Below are 16,620 nucleotides of genomic sequence, written 5' to 3' on the forward strand. Positions count from 1 at the left end.
TTATAATAGACCTGGCCTGTTTTATAATAGACCTGGTCTGTGTTATAATAGACCTGGTCTGTATTATAATAGACCTGGTCTGTATTATAATAGACCTGGCCTGTATTATAATAGACATGGCCTGTATTATAATAGACCTGACCTGTATTATAATAGACCTGGTCAATATTATAATAGACCTGGTCTGTATTACAATAGAAATGGTTATGTATTACAATAGACCTGGCCTGTATTACAATAGACCTGGCCTGTATTATAATAGACAAGGCCTGTATTATAATAGACCTTGTCTGTATTATAATAGACCTGGTCTGTATTATAATAGACCTGGCCTGTATTATAATAGACCTGGTCTGTATTATAATAGACCTGATCTGTAGACCTGGCCTGTATTATAATATACCTTGTTTGTAATATAATAGACTGGCCTGTATTATAATAGACCTGGTCTGTATTATAATAGACTTGATCTGTAGACCTGGCCTGTATTATAATATACCTTGTTTGTAATATAATAGACTGGCCTGTATTATAATAGACCTGGTCTGTATTATAATAGACCTGGCCTGTATTATAATAGACCTGGCCTGTATTATAATAGACCTGGTCTGTAATATAATATACCTGATCTGTAGACCTGGCCTGTATTATAATAGACCTGGCCTGTATTATAATAGACCTGGCCTGTATTATAATAGACATGGCCTGTATTATAATAGACCTGGCCTGTATTATAATATACCTGGTCAATAATATAATAGACCTGGCCTGTATTATAATAGACCTGTCCTGTATTATAATAGACCTGGCCTGTATTATAATAGACCTGGTCAATATTATAATAGACCTGGTCTGTATTATAATAGACCAGGCCTGTATTATAATAGACCTTGTCTGTAATATAATAGACCTGATCTGTAGACCTGGCCTGTATTATAATATATCTTGTATGTAATATAATAGACATGGCCTGTATTATAATAGACCTGGCCTGTATTATAATATACCTTGTTTGTAATATAATAGACCTGGCCTGTATTATAATAGACCTGGTCTGTATTATAATAGACCTGGCCTGTATTATAATAGACCTGGTCTGTATTATAATAGACCTGGTCTGTAATATAATAGACCTGATCTGTAGACCTGGCCTGTATTATAATAGACTTGGCCTGTATTATAATAGACCTGGTCTGTATTATAATAGACCTGGCCTGTATTATAATAGACCTGGCCTGTATTATAATAGACCTGGTCAATATTATAATATACCTGGTCTGTATTATAATAGACCTGGCCTGTATTATAATAGACCTGGTCTGTATTATAATAGACTGGCCTGTATTATAATAGACTTGGCCTGTATTATAATAGACCGGGCCTGTATTATAATAGACCTGGCCTGTATTATAATAGACTAGGCCTGTATTATAATAGACCTTGTCTGTATTATAATAGACCTGGCCTGTATTATAATAGACTTGGCCTGTTTTATAATAGACCTGGCCTGTATTTTAATAGACCTGGTCAATATTATAATAGACCTGGTCTGTATTATAATAGACCTGATCTGTAGACCTGGCCTGTATTATAATAGACCTGGCCTGTATTATAATAGACCAGGCCTGTATTATAATAGACCTTGTCTGTAATATAATAGACCTGATCTGTAGACCTGGCCTGTATTATAATAGACCTGGTCTGTATTATAATAGACCTGATCTGTAGACCTGGCCTGTATTATAATATACCTTGTTTGTAATATAATAGACCTGGCCTGTATTATAATAGACCTGGTCTGTATTATAATAGACCTGGCCTGTATTATAATAGACCTGGTCTGTATTATAATAGACCTGGTCTGTAATATAATAGACCTGATCTGTATTATAATAGACCTGGTCTGTAATATAATAGACCTGATCTGTAGACCTGGCCTGTATTATAATATACCTTGTATGTAATATAATAGACCTGGCCTGTATTATAATAGACCTGGCCTGTATTATAATATACCTTGTTTGTAATATAATAGACCTGGCCTGTATTATAATAGACCTGGTCTGTATTATAATAGACCATGGCCTGTATTATAATAGACCATGGCCTGTATTATAATAGACCGGGCCTGTATTATAATAGACCAGGCCTGTATTATAATAGACCTGGTCAATAATATAATAGACCTGGCCTGTATTATAATAGACCTGTCCTGTATTTTAATAGACCTGGCCTGTACTATAATACACCTGGTCTGTATTATAATAGACCTGGTATGTATTAAAATAGACCTGGCCTATAGACATGGCCTGTATGATAATAGACCATGTCTGTATTATAATAGACCTGGCCTGTTTAATAATAGATCTGGCTTGTATTATAATAGACCTGGCCTGTATTATGATAGACCTGGCCTGTAGACCTGGCCTGTATTATAATATACCTGGACTGTATTATAATAGACCTGGCCTGTACTATAATAGACCTGTCTTGTATTATAATAGACCTGGTCTGTATTATAATAGGCCTGGCCTGTATTATAATAGACCAGGCCAGTATTTTACTCGATCTGGCCTGTATTGTTATAAACCTGGTCTGTATTTTAATAGACCTAACCTGTATTATACCATACCTGGCCTGTAGACCTATTATAATAGACATGGCCTGTATTATAATAGACCTGGCCTGTATTATAATAGACATGGCCTGTATTATAATAGACCTGGCCTGTATTATAATAGACCTGGCCTGTATTATAATAGACATGGCCTGTATTATAATAGACCTGGCCTGTATTATAATAGACCTGGCCTGTATTATAATAGACTTGGCCTGTATTATAATAGACATGGCCTGTATTATAATAGACTTGGCCTGTATTATAATAGACTTGGCCTGTATTATAATAGACCTGGCCTGTATTATAATAGACATGGCCTGTATTATAATAGACATGGCCTGTATTATAATAGACCTGGCCTGTATTATAATAGACCTGGTCTGTATTACAATAGACATGGTCTGTGTTATAATAGACCTTGTCTGTATTACAATAGACCTGGTCGGTATTACAATATAAATGGTCTGTATTACAATAGACCTGGCCTGTATTATAATAGACCTGGCTTGTATTATAATAGACCAGGCCTGTATTATAATAGACATTGTCTGTATTATAATAGACCTGGTCTGTATTATAATAGACCTGGCCTGTATTATAATAGACATGGTCTGTATTATAATAGACCTGATCTGTAGACCTGGCCTGTATTATAATATACCTTGTTTGTAATATAATAGACCTGGCCTGTATTATAATAGACCTGGTCTGTATTACAATAGACCTGGTCTGTATTACAATAGACCTGGTCTGTATTATAATAGACCTGGTCTGTATTATAATAGACCTGGCCTGTATTATAATAGACCTGGTCTGTATTATAATAGACCTGGCCTGTATTATAATAGACCTGGCCTGTATTATAATAGACCTGGTCAATATTATAATATACCTGGTCTGTATTATAATAGACCTGGCCTGTATTATAATAGACCAGGCCTGTATTATAATAGACCAGGCCTGTATTATAATAGACCTTGTCTGTAATATAATAGACCTGATCTGTAGACCTGGCCTGTATTATAATATACCTTGTATGTAATATAATAGACCTGGCCTGTATTATAATAGACCTGGCCTGTATTATAATAGACCTGGTCTGTATTATAATAGACCTGATCTGTAGACCTGGCCTGTATTATAATATACCTTGTTTGTAATATAATAGACCTGGCCTGTATTATAATAGACCTGGTCTGTATTATAATAGACCTGGCCTGTATTATAATAGACCTGATCTGTAGACCTGGCCTGTATTATAATAGACCTGGTCTGTATTATAATAGACCTGGTCTGTATTATAATAGACCTGATCTGTAGACCTGGCCTGTATTATAATATACCTTGTTTGTAATATAATAGACCTGGCTTGTATTATAATAGACCTGGTCTGTATTATAATAGACCTGGCCTGTATTATAATAGACCTGGTCTGTATTATAATAGTCCTGATCTGTCGACCTGGCCTTGTTTGTAATATAATAGACATGGCCTGTATTATAATAGAACTGGTCGGTATTATAATAGACCTGGTCTGTATTATAATAGACCAGGCCTGTATTATAATAGACCTGGTCTGTATTACAATAGACCTGGTCTGTATTACAATAGACCTGGTCTGTATTATAATAGACCAGGCCTGTATTATAATAGACCTTGTCTGTAATATAATAGACCTGATCTGTAGACCTGGCCTGTATTATAATATACCTTGTATGTAATATAATAGACCTGGCCTGTATTATAATAGACCTGGCCTGTATTATAATAGATCTGGTCTGTATTATAAAAGACTTGATCTGTAGACCTGGCCTGTATTATAATATACCTTGTTTGTAAAATAATAGACCTGGCCTGTATTATAATAGACCTGGTCTGTATTATAATAGACCTGGCCTGTATTATAATAGAAATGGTCTGTATTACAATAGACCTGGCCTGTATTATAATAGACCTGGTCTGTATTATAATAGACCAGATCTGTATTATAATAGACCTTGTCTGTATTATAATAGACCTGGTCTGTATTATAATAGACCTGATCTGTAGACCTGGCCTGTATTATAATAGACTTGGCCTGTATTATAATAGACCTGGCCTGTATTATAATAGACCTGGTCTGTATTACAATAGACCTGGTCTGTATTACAATAGACCTGGTCTGTATTATAATAGACCTGGTCTGTATTATAATAGACCTGGCCTGTATTATAATAGACCTGGCCTGTATTATAATAGACCTGGCCTGTATTATAATAGACCTGGTCTGTATTATAATAGACCTGGCCTTTATTATAATAGACCTGGCCTGTATTATAATAGACCTGCCAAAGGACAATATGGTCCCGTCATAGACCCTGAATCTTTTAGCGTTCCTTAGATGGAAGCCCTTTTTATCCGTAACAATGTTTTTGTAGGAGCTCAAAGTCTCCAAGTCACTATTTCTGTCGTTTATGAACCCCTCTACCAGGTGTGTGATTGATTCCAAGTTTACATGCGGATAGCCAGGAATAGATTGTAAAATTCTCGCACAGATATTTGGTTATTAAAACCTGTTGAGGACAGAGGGCGCTGTTTTCACTTTGGGGGAAAATCGTGCCCAATTTAAACGGCCTCGTACTCAATTCTTGCTCGTACAATATGCATATTATTATTACTATTGGATAGAAAACACTCTCTAGTTTCTAAAACCGTTTGAATTATATCTGTGAGTAAAACAGAACTCCTTTTGCAGCAAACTTCCTGACAGGAAGTGGAAAATCTGAAATCGATGCACTCTTCTAGGGGCTGCCTATTAAAGTCCTTGTTATTTATTAGTTTATATGCACTTCATACGTCTTCCACTAGATGTCGACAAGGAGTGAGAGAAGAAATGGAGTGTGTAACTTGATCTGGCCTCGAATTATAGCTCTTGGCATGACGTGTCACCAGTTTCCTGTTTTCTGGAGAGCGCGAGGAGGCACCTGGATTTGCCTTCTGATAAGCTGACGTTATGGATGACTAATATCTCCGGCTTTGATTTTATTTGATACATGTGACAATATCATCGTAAAGTATGTTTTTTCAATATAGTTTAATCAGATTATTGAAATTTTTTCGGGAGTTTTGCCGTGTTCCGTTCTCTTCCGTTTGTTGACATGGAGAGATTCGCGCCACTTGGCAAGTGTGCTTGCTAAATCGAGAGGGAAAAAGGCCGTTCTAAATCCAAACAACGATTGTTCCCGACAAAGGACCCCTTGTCCAACATTCTGATGAAAGATCAGCAAAAGTAGGACCCATTTTATGATGCTATTTCATATATCTGTCGAACATGTTGTACTAGTCGTTTGCGCCCAGCTTTTGGGTACTCTCTCGCTATAACTAAGCTGGATGTCGTAATGAAGTTATTTTTAGAATTCTAACACGGCGATTGCATTAAGAACTAGTGTATCTATCATTTCCTATACAACATGTATTTTTTAGTTATGTTTATGAATAGTCATTTGGTCAGAATATGTGTGTCAGAAAAAGTGTCAGAAAAAATATCCGGACGTTGTGGGAAAAAGTAGCTACCTTAGCACAATGTATAACCACTGATTTCAGCTCTAAATATGCACATTTTCGAACAAAACATAAGTGTATGTATAACCTGATGTTATAGGACTGTCATCTGATGAAGCTTATCAAGGTTAGTCAAAAATTATATATCTTTTGCTGGTTTGTTACGATCGCTAACTTTTGCTGCTGGGGAATGGCTTGTGTTTCTGGCTATTGTGGTAAGCTAATATAACGCTATATTGTGTTTTCGCTGTAAAACACTTAAGAAATCGGAAATATTGGCTGGAATCACAAGATGCCTGTCTTTCATTTGCTGTACACCATGTATTTTTCAGAAATGTTTTATGATGAGTATTTAGGTATTTGACGTTGGTGTCTGTAATTATTATGGCTGCTTTCGGTGCAATTTCTGATTGTAGCTGCAATGTAAACTATGATTTATACCTGAAATCTGCACATTTTTCGAACAAAACATAGATTTATTGAATAACATGTTATAAGACTGTCATCTGATGAAGTTGATTGTTGGTTAGTTTGGTTGGTTCTTGGTTAGTTAGGTTGGCTTTGTGCATGCTACCTGTGCTGTGAAAAATGTCTGTCCTTTTTTGTATTTGGTGGTGAGCTAACATAAATATACGTGCTGTTTTCGCTGTAAAACATTTTAAAAATCGGACATGTTGGCTGGATTCACAAGATTCTGGATTTACCTTTCATTTGCTGTATTGGACTTGTTAATGTGTGAAAGTTAAATATTTCAAAAAAATATATTTTGAATTTCGCGCTCTGCCTTTTCAGTGGAATGTGGGAGGAGTTCCGCTGGCGGAACGCCAGAGCAGTACAGGTTAAATTGTGGTTGGAAAGCCTTAGCAGGGACCTGACGTCTGTCCTGACTGAGAGCTACATACTCTGCATTGAAGTGTTGAAAATGAAAGTTTTTTTTATCTAAGCTGCCCGTATTAGAGGCGTGATCAACCAGACCTATAACCACGTATCGAGGTAAAGGGCCTAGAAATAGGTTTTCTTGACTGCAGATTCTACTGCCCACAGGTATGCTAAAGGTTTTCATGGTAATTCTTTGGAGAGGGTAAAGGGCATTTCCATCAAAGCCTGTGAGTGACCCAGACGAACTGCCGGATAGATTTAATAAAAAGCGTTGCCCTTTGCACTTTTAAACTAAAGTCCGCGTCCTGGGCAGACATCAGGCAAAACTCATCCTTGGCCTTGGTTAATTTTACTCTTAAATCAACTGAATTTAAGAGTAAACGTTCTTGAAAGAAAATGTCAGAGTGTATAGGCCCTAGTAAATTAAACTCTCGAGATTTGGCACAGTAGCGAGCGCGTGCCTCCAGTCCTTTGTTTGCACCGGTAGAAGGGTCTGTAGATTCCATAGAGACTCCTGCAGTATCCTTGCTAAACAGCCCGGCGCTGAATTGTGTCTTGAGAGTGTCTTCGGAGTAGTTGAGTAAACACCCCATGATATTCTAAACTTGTATATTATTTCTAAAATATTGTAGACTGAATATTCACAGTTAAAATGAAGACTTGTTCCCTTTTAAAAATGTGTTAAGCTTTTTAAACACTCCAGGATGGTCCTATAAGGGTAGTTGAGTAAACACTCCATGATGGCCCTATAAGGGTAGTTTAGTAAACACTCCATGATGGCCCTATAATGGTAGTTTAGTAAACACTCCATGATGGCCCTATAAGGGTAGTTTAGTAAACACTCCATGATGGTCCTATAAGGGTAGTTTAGTAAACACTCCATGATGGCCCTATAAGGGTAGTTGAGTAAACACTCCATGATGGTCCTATAAGGGTAGTTGAGTAAACACTCCATGATGGTCCTATAAGGGTAGTTTAGTAAACACTCCATGATGGCCCTATAAGGGTAGTTTAGTAAACACTCCATGATGGCCCTATAAGGGTAGTTGAGTAAACACTCCATGATGGCCCTATAAGGGTAGTTGAGTAAACACTCCATAATGTCCCTATAAGGGTAGTTTAGTAAACACTCCACGATGTCCCTATAAGGGTAGTTGAGTAAACACTCCATGATGGCCCTATAAGGGTAGTTTAGTAAACACTCCATGATGGTCCTATAAGGGTAGTTGAGTAAACACTCCATGATGGTCCTATAAGGGTAGTTTAGTAAACACTCCATGATGGCCCTATAAGGGTAGTTTAGTAAACACTCCAGGATGGTCCTATAAGGGTAGTTTAGTAAACACTCCATGATGGCCCTATAAGGGTAGTTTAGTAAACACTCCATGATGGCCCTATAAGGGTAGTTTAGTAAACACTCCATGATGGCCCTATAAGGGTAGTTTAGTAAACACTCCATGATGGCCCTATAAGGGTAGTTGAGTAAACACTCCATGATGGCCCTATAAGGGTAGTTGAGTAAACACTCCATGATGGCCCTATAAGGGTAGTTGAGTAAACACTCCATGATGGCCCTATAAGGGTAGTTGAGTAAACACTCCATGATGGCCCTATAAGGGTAGTTTAGTAAACACTCCATGATGGCCCTATAAGGGTAGTTGAGTAAACACTCCATGATGGCCCTATAAGGGTAGTTTAGTAAACACTCCATGATGGTCCTATAAGGGTAGTTTAGTAAACACTCCATGATGGCCCTATAAGGGTAGTTGAGTAAACACTCCATGATGGCCCTATAAGGGTAGTTTAGTAAACACTCCATGATGGCCCTATAAGGGTAGTTTAGTAAACACTCCAGGATGGCCCTATAAGGGTAGTTTAGTAAACACTCCATGATGGCCCTATAAGGGTAGTTGAGTAAACACCCCATGATGGCCCTATAAGGGTAGTTTAGTAAACACTCCATGATGGCCCTATAAGGGTAGTTGAGTAAACACTCCATGATGGCCCTATAAGGGTAGTTTAGTAAACACTCCATGATGGCCCTATAAGGGTAGTTGAGTAAACACTCCATGATGGCCCTATAAGGGTAGTTGAGTAAACACTCCATGATGGCCCTATAAGGGTAGTTTAGTAAACACTCCATGATGGTCCTATAAGGGTAGTTGAGTAAACACTCCATGATGGCCCTATAAGGGTAGTTGAGTAAACACTCCATGATGGCCCTATAAGGGTAGTTTAGTAAACACTCCAGGATGGCCCTATAAGGGTATGTGGCACTGCTTTGACTGATTAGGCGTTCACCCAAAGTCACGTCCACTTGGGAGAAGATGGTGGCCAATGGGTAATTAATGAGACTCACTTTGGCATCGCCTGCAATATTAGTGCCGTCTCTTTTGGTCACTTTTAGACGCAAATGCACCAATGTGTTGTTGAGGTCCAGATAGTTGTCACCGTGGCCTGGTATGAAACACTCTATAGGACCGTTGTCGGTAATGGCAGAGAGTGGTGCTATCTCCACATAACTGGACCTCTCTATTGAATGTTGGGTTAAGGAGAAACACTCTATAGGACCGTTGTCTGTAATGGCAGAGAGTGGGGCTATCTCCACATAACTGGACCTCTCTATTGAATGTTGGGTTCAGGGAGCCGTGAAAAGATCGAGGTCTGTCTTTATATCTTCAGAGGACATGTGGTGTAAAAGAGCCATGTTGTTTGTTCTTTTAGAAAATACTTCAGAGTATTCTTTATGTCGTTTTTGGTCCAGACCTCCTCGCTTTACCACGTCTTTGACTTACTGAGTTTCTTTTAACTGTTAACCTCCGCTTTTTAGGGGCAAGCCTGCGCCTTATACCCAGAGGTCTCTTTTTTTGGTCTTCGAGACAACATCATAAGCCCCGAGCCTTCTTGATGCTCGGCATCTGGTGACGCCCTTCGGGTCATAGCATTGGCTACAACCTCACTTACTATATTTTTAGCCGCTGATTTTAAATGTGGTTTGGCTATGCTGAGGCCTCTCTTCATAAACGGTAAAACCATCCTAAAGAGGTTACGAAATATACCTCCTATCCCCAAACCGTACATGGTCGGGGATCCATAATAGCCGGGTAGCCCATTACCCACTTGAGCAACATAGTATGTACCTCCTATCCCCGAACCGTACATGGTCGGGGATCCATAATAGCCGGGTAACCCATTACCCACTTGAGCAACATAGTATGTACCTCCTATCCCCGAACCGTACATGGTCGGGGATCCATAATAGCCGGGTAGCCCATTACCCACTTGAGCAACATAGTATGTACCTCCTATCCCCGAACCGTACATGGTCGGGGATCCATAATAGCCGGGTAGCCCATTACCCACTTGAGCAACATAGTATGTACCTCCTATCCCCGAACCGTACATGGTCGGGGATCCATAATAGCCGGGTAGCCCATTACCCACTTGAGCAACATAGTATGTACCTCCTATCCCCGAACCGTACATGGTCGGGGATCCATAATAGCCGGGTAGCCCATTACCCACTTGAGCAACATAGTATGTACCTCCTATCCCTGAACCGTACATGGTCGGGGATCCATAATAGCCGGGTAGCCCATTACCCACTTGAGCAACATAGTATGTACCTCCTATCCCTGAACCGTACATGGTCGGGGATCCATAATAGCCGGGTAGCCCATTACCCACTTGAGCAACATAGTATGTACCTCCTATCCCCGAACCGTACATGGTCGGGGATCCATAATAGCCGGGTAGCCCATTACCCACTTGAGCAACATAGTATGTACCTCCTATCCCTGAACCGTACATGGTCGGGGATCCATAATAGCCGGGTAACCCATTACCCACTTGAGCAACATAGTATGTACCTCCTATCCCCGAACCGTACATGGTCGGGGATCCATAATAGCCGGGTAGCCCATTACCCACTTGAGAAACATAGTATGTACCTCCTATCCCCGAACCGTACATGGTCGGGGATCCATAACAGCCGGGTAGCCCATTACCCACTTGAGCAACATAGTATGTACCTCCTATCCCCGAACCGTACATGGTCGGGGATCCATAATAGCTGGGTAACCCATTACCCACTTGAGCAACATAGTATGTACCTCCTATCCCCGAACCGTACATGGTCGGGGATCCATAATAGCCGGGTAACCCATTACCCACTTGACCAACATAGTATGAGACATAACGGTTAGGGTCGAGATGTTGGTGGTCCATAACCCTTTTTAATTTATTTGTATTATGTTTATAAAAATATATACTACTAATATTATATATCTAGAGAGGTTTTGGTGGGGCTAAAGTGGAGTTTTACAATCGTTTTACCATAAGTAAATTCTAAGTTTTTCGTTCTGATCCGTTTTAACCAGAATGTTTTCAATATATTTCTTCCTGACAGGTACGTAGTGTGGCTTGTCCTAGGTGACAGTGACTATGTCCCCGTCCTTCCTGACAGGTACGTAGTGCGGCTTGTCCTAGGTGACAGTGACTATGTCCCCGTCCTTCCTGACAGGTACGTAGTGTGGCTTGTCCTAGGTGACAGTGACTATGTCCCCGTCCTTCCTGACAGGTACGTAGTGCGGCTTGTCCTAGGTGACAGTGACTATGTCCCCGTCCTTCCTGACAGGTACGTAGTGCGGCTTGTCCTAGGTGACAGTGACTATGTCCCCGTCCTTCCTGACAGGTACGTAGTGCGGCTTGTCCTAGGTGACAGTGACTATGTCCCCGTCCTTCCTGACAGGTACGTAGTGTGGCTTGTCCTAGGTGACAGTGACTATGTCCCCGTCCTTCCTGACAGGTACGTAGTGTGGCTTGTCCTAGGTGACAGTGACTATGTCCCCGTCCTTCCTGACAGGTACGTAGTGTGGCTTGTCCTAGGTGACAGTGACTATGTCCCCGTCCTTCCTGACAGGTACGTAGTGTGTCTTGTCCTAGGTGACAGTGACTATGTCCCCGTCCTTCCTGACAGGTACGTAGTGTGGCTTGTCCTAGGTGACAGTGACTATGTCCCCGTCCTTCCTGACAGGTACGTAGTGTGGCTTGTCGTAGGTGACAGTGACTATATCCCCATCCTTTCCGTCTATATGAACTGTTCTCAGGAGGGGCACACAGCTGTCTCCGACCCTTTGATAGGATATGATGTCGGTATACACAAATATGTTGTAAAATCCTGCATGTATATTCGCAGGGAATGGGAATAATTTATCTTTCACATACGTCCATTTATTGGGACCCATCCCCAACATGTAGGCTAAATTACCGCTGGTCTTTATACCCCCCCGTCAGCATCCCCTGAGATTTGTACCCGTTTATGTATTGGGTTGTAGATCAGGAGTATTTCCATATTGTTCTGGGCTAGGAGTTTCATTCAACTCTGAGACGATCCTGTCGACGGTTCTATAGAACCCTTTTTTAAGCTTAATAAGTTTCGCAGGTTCCGATATCCTTTTGCAATAAAAATCACGGTCCTTATCTTTGATATTATACCAACTATGGGGGTATGTAATATCGCCGTGACCTACTTCCCAGGCCTCTGATTACTCTATAGGCTTTGGAAAATTGGTTGTATAATTCGAACTCTGATTATTACGATATATATGTGCAGACGAGAATACTGGGGAGAGTCAGGTAGAAGCCGCTGTGTTCCATGATGCACTCCTGTCTACACGCGAATGATGGTGTATTTATCATGCATGAGGGTTTAACTTAACCCCCGATGCCTCCACAACATCGTGCTCTAATACCCAACTGTTGAACTTTTGGGGCCAGTTTTTCCAGCGGACCAGCACCCATTTTTTACCCTTTTCTCTCTTCTGATCTAGAATCTCCTCCACGTGAAAGACCTTGTCTTTACCCAGCTGTACCTTCTGTAATTCCTTCTCATAAAAAGATCCCTCTATAAGCTCCCGTCATAATCTTTTAACTTGTAGACCGGGGGTATGCGCAGTAGACATTCGGTAACGGTGAACACCTCATTGCTGTAACTTTGCTCATAATTTTTTCTTTTCGAAAACACCCCTCAACTTGGATATACGCACCAAGTCCCCCGCTATGAATTTATTAAAATATTTTTTTTCTTACAGCGAAAGGGGAACAAACCATACAGATTTTTAAAGACTTGAAAAGAGTTTTCAGAAGAGACCTCGGAGGGCTTCATACATATACTCTTATGGTAGCTGTTGTTGTACCCCTTTACTAAATCTTGAACTATATCGATATATTGTTACGGGATTTTTGTGTTTAATGACTAAAATATGTATACATTTGACTTAGAATTATAACTCATAAATGTTGAATGTTATGTGTTCCTTGTTTAGAAAGAATGGGTTTATCTTCAGACAGGCTAGAATGATGTTTCTACCCAGGGAGGGGAAAGACCTTGGGTTGGTTGTAGATAGTTGAACAGGTGGCAGACAGTAATGAGAACTCGAACTGTATTGCCATTGTATCCGAGAGGAGGTTGGACATTAAAACCTATGACATCATCTTTATTATATAACCTGATGTAAATTGTACTATGATTCAGTACTCTCGAGAATAAACGCTATTGATTGATTGATTTTAAGACTGGTATCTGTCCATTTTATGCAGATAATTATCTTACAAATTCTTATTTATGGGCAGAGTGTTTTAATTGAATTGGTTAATAAACAGGAATCTAAATTCCTTTAAGATATATCTATGCGTGTTGTGAGCTGTAAAATATCTCCACATCCACATCAGAGTTCTGTTAAATCGTTCAACAACTGAAGCTTTTCAAATCCGAGCCTGTAGCAAAATGTACGATATTGTGCTTCTTCATGAGTTTCTGAAAAGTATTATTAAAAAAGTATTTTCCTCCATCAGTCTGCACTTTCTTGGGGGCTCCTCCTTCCTTCAAGATAGAGTCAAAGGCCCGGGTCACCTCTGCCCCGCTCTTATTTTTTAAGCCCCTTACAAAATGCTATTTTTAGAGAAAATATCTATAACCGTTAGCATGTAGCGATTTCCATCATTTTTATCGGCAAGGGCCTGCATGTCACATAGATCCGCCTGAAATTGGGACATGTGTTACGAATCCCGCCGAAGATGGTGCCTCTTCCTGTTCGGGCGGCGCTCGGCGGTCGTCGTCTCCGGCCTACTAGCTGCCACCGATCCGCTTTTCTGTTTCATTTAGTTTTGTCTGATTTGTTGCACCTGTTTTGTGTTTAGGTTTATTGTGGGCTATTTAAACCCAGTTGGCCCGCCGACTTTTGTGCGGGCTTGTTTTTCTGTTTGTGGGTGTGTCGGATTTCTTTGAGTTTCTCGTGGATGTAGATCGCCTCCTTCAGTTCATGTAAGAAAGCCTCGGTTACCCCGTAAACTCTGGGAATAGACGGCACAAGACCCATAGACTCCAGGGCTCTGACCAGCGAAGGTATAAACCTGCAGGACCACAGTCTTTTCACCAGCTCCTCAAAATGGTTGAAGAAGTAGTATCTTGGCGGGTCGTATAGGCACGGATGACGGCGCTGGCTGGGTTGATTGATCTCACAGCCGATGCATTTTTCTCTTATATACTCTCCAATCACCACGTATAAAAGTGTGGCTACAGAGGCCTTGATGGTGTCCACAACAATAGTACTGACCACCCCATCAAACACATCCTCAGGCTGTGTACATGTAGGGGGTGTCGTGGGGAGTAGAATGTTGGGCTGCGAGGCATAGAGTCCTTAGGGTCTGGCCCCCATGACGTATCGGAGTCCTGGTATGTTGTATGAATACCCATGGTATATGCTGAAATGAAGAACTGGAGGCTTTAAGGGCACTCCTTTTATTGTTGTCCTTTGGGTATCAGGGCGTGGTTAACGCAGCCGCGTACTTAGTTTTCTTCGGGGGGCTGGCCCTTCTGAGGATGTACCTTCGTATATATTATGCACTTCCTTACATGAACAATGCTCTGCCGCTGTTGGCTCTGTACAAAGAGAAGGTCCAACTGTAACATGTTCAATTCCATTAGATCCCAACTTTTAAAAGGAATAGCATGTGCAACCTAAAATCCCCAGTCAGGCCACCCTCACGAATGTTTTGGTTGCGGGTTTCCTCGTTGCTGATATAGAACTCCATGCAGCCACATGGAAGTCCATTCTTTCTTTGTATTTTCACCCTATGAAATATTCTTCCTGAGGAGTCAGGGGCATCTTCCCAACGGGTCTCGTAGCCTGTGAACAAGCTATACCCCTTGGTGATAAGTCTCCCTTGGTGATAAGTCTCAAACCCGTAGTCCACTCCTAAAGTTTGGTCTGTATATTCTTCTCCTTCGGCTACCGTATAGAGGTTCACTCTACAGGCCAGGTAATCAAACCGATAACCCCATTGATGTCCATTAGACATCAGCACTTGATCTTTCAGCGCAGTAGCGGGCGGTATTTGGCTTCTATACACACTTAGAAACCGCTTTTTTGGCGCATCGTATATTGTGGCTTTATACTTGGCCCTTTCTCTATGTTTCAGCCGCGGTCCTGCTTCCGTTGTTACAGTCATCACTGCCTTTGCCACTGATCACAAAATCCATGTTGATTTTTAAAATCTTGTTTAGTGTTCTGGGGCCGCATGTCTTGTTCTGGGCTTTATTTATAAGGCGTCTGCCAACCCCAATACCCCAGGACATTCCTGTTTCATAGACAACAGCCCGAAGGTCAATAAAACAGGGGGTGGGGGGGCCATACTCTTTGAAATGTTCATCCCCCCCCAGTTCAAAGAGGTCCCTAGACATCAATCATCATGACAACTTCAAAGGCATTATATACATAATTTCACACTCACTCTAAGGCGTGAGAACAGGAACAGGATGCCCATATATGGGCATAAGCACGTGATAACTTCCCGCCAGGATGTCCTGACCGGATGCCCAAATATGGGCATGCACACGTCATCCGGACATAGGGTCATAAATCAAACGTTTGATGTGTGTCTTTTATTTTTTTCGCTCTAAAGAGTCATGCCAGGTAGTCCTGAGGCATGGTCCTAGGGCTCAGGTCATCCGAGAGAGAGAAAGAAAGAGAGAGAGAATTAGAGAGCGCATACTTAAATTCACACAGAATTACATAAACACAGAATGGATAGTACATTGATTACTAATTATGTCATACATGAAAAACGTCCCTGGTGGACTGAAACGATATGACGGCTGGCTACACAAAGAGAGAGGGTTGGGTTTGAATGAAAGCGAGGGAAGACTAGGAACAACATGTTAAAATGAACAAAATGTTAAGATTTCCCTTCACTGGAACTAAGGGGCCAGAACAATGAAAAACTGCCCAGACTATTATTCCTCCTCCACCAAACTTTACAGTTGGCGCTATGTGGTGGAGCAGGTAGCGTTCTCCTGGCATCTGCCAAACCCAGCCCAGTCCATTTCGGACTGCCAAATGGTGAAGCGTGATTCATCAGTCCAGAGAACGCATTTCCGCTGCTTCAGAATCCAATGGCGGCGAGCTTTACACCACTCTAGCCGACGCTTGGCATTGCGCATGGTGATCTTAGGCTTGTGTGCGGCTGCTCGGCCATGGAAACCCATTTAAAGTAGCTCCCGATTAACAGTTATTGTGCTG

This window comes from Salvelinus namaycush, unplaced genomic scaffold (genome assembly GCF_016432855.1).
Source record: "Salvelinus namaycush isolate Seneca unplaced genomic scaffold, SaNama_1.0 Scaffold306, whole genome shotgun sequence".
In the NCBI taxonomy this organism is placed as follows: Eukaryota; Metazoa; Chordata; class Actinopteri; order Salmoniformes; family Salmonidae; genus Salvelinus; species Salvelinus namaycush.